The sequence below is a fragment of the Octopus bimaculoides genome, chromosome 23, assembly GCF_001194135.2.
Source record: "Octopus bimaculoides isolate UCB-OBI-ISO-001 chromosome 23, ASM119413v2, whole genome shotgun sequence".
NCBI classification, from domain to species: domain Eukaryota; kingdom Metazoa; phylum Mollusca; class Cephalopoda; order Octopoda; family Octopodidae; genus Octopus; species Octopus bimaculoides.
The window spans coordinates 23071170-23075686 of NC_069003.1; the positions used below are offsets into that span (position 1 = coordinate 23071170).

At 34.3% G+C, this 4517-nt stretch overlaps 1 long non-coding RNA gene across 3 annotated transcripts in view; it reads left to right on the plus strand.

The window, feature by feature from the left end:
- The window catches only part of LOC128250610 (uncharacterized), a 199425-nt gene that overhangs the window by 129924 nt on the left and 64984 nt on the right, over positions 1–4517 (plus strand). For all 3 annotated transcript variants that reach the window (XR_008266638.1, XR_008266637.1, XR_008266639.1), the window contains one exon: positions 2749–3171. This is a non-coding gene — a long non-coding RNA (uncharacterized LOC128250610). The remainder of the gene's footprint in view (positions 1–2748; positions 3172–4517) is intronic.

Here is a 4517-nt window from a genome sequence, read left to right on the forward strand (position 1 = left end):
GAGACTTCAAATTCGATATATCGATTTATTCACCACTCTATGTTAACATCCTCTGGAAAAATTATTATATATATATATATATAATATATATAACACATACATGTATATATATATATATGCACGCGCACACACACACATATACACAAACATAAATATATATTTACTCAAACACACACGTATTTATACGGTTTGCGTGTGTCTATATTTTGAAAAAACTTTTATACTAACGAAGCTAAATACTTATATTCTATTTGTATAACTATTTTCGGATGAAATGCTAGGAGTATGTGCAAACATGTATGTGCATTATCACTTATCTGTGTATGTGTCAAACGGTTCGTATGTAAAGACAAGTAGATTTGTCTCTAAATATTCCTTCGTCACATGTATAAAGTTAACAAACGATTATATGTGAACGTACGTAATATGCAAACACTTCGCACGAGAAGGTTCTGTTTCGTTTATTAAATCACGGCAAAACCCCATAGCAAATATGCTCAGCCTTGCAGACTGGCGGCAATCTTATTGATGTTCGCTTTGAATCTTTGTAGGCAGGGTTTCTGTTTGGCAGAAAATTGTATGAAACGAGGGAATAGTCTGAATATTGAAGTTGCGAGCGGGGAGGAGATGCGTGTGTATTTCCTACGAGAGTTATTGGAAATGAAACGCTGCAGGGATGATGCGTTGAAAAGGCGTTTGTGTCAAGAGGGCTTTGCTGACAGTGGTGATTAGAAAAACAGTGGCAATATAGTAGTAGTAGTAGCAGCAGTAACAGCAGTGTTAGTAGTAAGGATTGTAACGATGGTGGTTGAACATATAGATGAATTACAATTTAGGTCGGAGGAGCAACGGTAGAGTCATTATTGTCTAGATATCGAACGGCCTCTGCTTTGAACGGTTCAGAATTTGCGTGGATCTCCTGCGGTTTCCGATATAGGAATTGTTTATAATTTGGGAGCGTACTGGTGCATTGTAGAAGGAAAAAAAAAAAATTTAAAAATATGTATTTGCGGAGCCTAAAGTTTATAGGAAAAATTACGAAAAGTTGTTCCTGAGAGGTTGTAGTGTTGTAAGAGTGATTTTGCAATATGAGTAGTGTTTATATCGTGTCGCTATTGGACAAGACCAAGTTGTCCTGCTCATATTGTTGGATGTTTTTAAAGTCTCTGTTATACCAGAATGAATGAGCTGCATGGAGCGAGTGCATGTATTTACTTATGTAGGCATAGGTATGTAAGCCTATGTGTGTGTATCTCCTCTCTCTCTCTCTCTTTCTCTCTTTCTCTTTCTCTCTCTCTCTCTCTTTCTCTCTCTCTCTCTCTCTTTCTCTCTCTCTCTCTCTCTCTCTCTCTCTCTCTCTCTCTCTGTGTGTGTAAAATCAAAATAAGCAACAAGGATACTCAAAGTTACTGCAGTACGATCGTTTCATGCTTAAATAAATTGAGTCACATGAAACGATCGTACTGCAGTAACCTTGAATATCCTTGTTACTTATTTTGATTTTTGATCACCTTATTTTTTGGAATTGTTTGGATAATACCATACCAAATTCTGGTGCCTAAACTTAAGTACCATATTCACTTTGAATTTATATATATGCGCATACATCTATGTATGCATATATTTATAAAATCAGAAAGTCTGAGAGGTGGATACAGTTTTAGCATTTACATTTGATCCCCAGAAGATTGCAGCCTTTTCATAATCTTCACGTAATATGTTAATTTGAACATTCTAAACTAAATACGTATATTTTACATCAAATGTATATTTAATATTATATAATAATATAATTGTATGTTCACATAGAGATCTATAATAGAGAAAACTAACTCATATATATAATATACATCCAGGAACATCATATTGTTCATTATTCAATGTTACCTCTGTTACATAACTGAATACAACTGTTACACAAAAAATACATTCTTTTTATGCACATTGTTTTATGGAAAGCAAAAATTCGAAAATTCGATTGTAAAGGAAACCGTCGAAATATTTACTGCTTGTATGTTTTAGATTTTCGGTAGCCGATTCATTGTAGGAGTAGTAACCGTAAAACCTGATTGATTCTCTGAAACCAACTCTCTACTTTATACATTATATTTTTGTACACACAAACGCACGTACACACATACGCGCACGAACATACACACACCGACACTTACACACGCACATGTGTATATATATATATATATATATATATATATATCATAATACAAATAATGTGAGTATATGCATATATACGTACATGTATGTACATACCTACATCTACATGTATATATAGATGCATATCTGGGTACAGGACGTCACAAAAAAAAAACGTGGACAAAATGAAAAACAGAACATAAACAGAGCAGAGAAAACACACAGGCCATAGAGAACATTTCCTTCATCAGCTACCATTATACTAAACTAAGCGTTTCGAAGAGTTAGGGCTACTATCACGTTATAGAAACATCAATATGTGTGTGTGTGTGTATTTCTGAAATATCAATCACATCAGGGAGTAAGTGTTGCCGTTGTGGCGTTCATCCATTTATCGAGAGCATTAGCAGTGTGAATATATATTTAGAATTGAGTATCAAGCCTGGAAGGCAGAATCAGTTTACTAGTATCTCACTACCTATGCCCTCACCCTTGTCCTGGATATAGAGTGCTTTTAAATAAATAAATCGGTAAAATAAATAAATTGTCATTGTAACCGCTATTTTAACTGAAGTATCTCTTGGTCTTCGTTGACAGCGTGTTGTGTTTATTGTGGGTTAACACTTTGGAAATGACTGTACAGAAAATGTCTTCTCGTTAATGATGACGAACAACAAGGACAATACAAGAACAATAACTTGATCAAATAAGACAACGCAGGTGTTGTTAAAGCTAGAACAGCAGCAGTAGCAGCAGCAACAGTAGCAGCAGCAACAGTAGCAGCAACAACAATCATCCGAAGTTGTGAACGGAAGATGACTTTTAAATAACACAACAAGAAAGGTTGACAACGGTAACATTGAATAATGAACAATATATGTCTAATCCTGATTTAAAGAACAACAAAAGTGAAAGCAACGGCAGATATTCACACACAAAACATTATCAAAGCATGTCAACAAGAGCAGACGACACAGAATTAAGGGTGAACGTGGACTCCTTTTACCCGGATCTCATTTCGTAAGTTAAACTTTTCTTCATTTACCTAGTTACACGTTGCCCTCTTTCGTTTTTTTTTCTGAATTTTGTTTTATTTTCTATTTATCTTGCTTTCTTCTTCTTTGTTTCTTTTCTACAAGTTAGCAGATTTAAGTAATTAGCACTGAAAAAGAAGTGAAACTAAGACAGTATTTTGCTACTTTTCCTGTTAAATTAACATGATGGATTACATGTACAAAGATGTAATATAATGAAAGGCTGTTTTATGTTTTTCTCAACGGCATTAAAAACGTGACTCAAAGTAGCAGCGATCAGATATCTAAACTAAAACAAAAAACAACGACTAGAAAATAGATCCTAACTTTTACTCTAAAGTATTCAAACTAATATAGTTCTTTTCTTTTTTTTACTTTGCCATGAACAGACCAGATGGCTACGTCGATAGTTAATAGTGATCACAGCTCTCAACGGTTACATTCATCTTTACTGCATGTAGACATCTTAAGGTGCAAACACACACATACACACACGGACATACATAAAGGGTTTCTGCACATTCATATATGTGTGTATGTCTCTACAATTCTGCGATATATATCAACGTAGGATATATAAACTTGCCGAGACAATATAAACCCTTTTTACGAATGAAATCTCAGGGGATATTTGTTTTGAATGAAGCGAGTTACAGATACTTCACTATTACTGTCGATGTCATGAGAGCAGCGAAACAATGATTGGCCTATTGGAAACCGATAACCAACTGTGATATAAAATATGCGCATAAAAATAACTAGTATTAACCTATGCAGCACGCACACAATATATTCACTATATTGTAATCTTTCTTAATAAACACATTGGTTTGCTATTTTCATACCAGTCGACTTTTTCGTCTGACAACATGAGGAGATAGAAACATTGTCCTGGAACTTATAGCTATTGTGTCTATTGTCAACTACGCAATGAGAGAGTCGTGAGCAACTTTAAATACTTCGCACGCATAAAAAGGTTTTCTGCTTAATCAATAAATAGAAAGACTGACACAAATGTAATTCTTATCTCTACAGACACAGTAACTATGACATAAGTCGTCTCTTAAGTCCTCTGTTAATCTTATAAGCGCCATTTTGGCTATATTTTTTTAATGGCATTTAAATATGAGCTCAACTTCTGAGTGGGGTTTTAGTAGCTTTCCTGCCTGACCGGCATCTAGTGTTGCTGGGTGCATAGAACTCACTGATCCTATAGGCGTATTATATCTTGATCAAGATCATATATATATATGTGTGTGTGTGTGTACGTACACACACACATGTATGTATGTATATATATATATATATATATATATATATATATATATATAT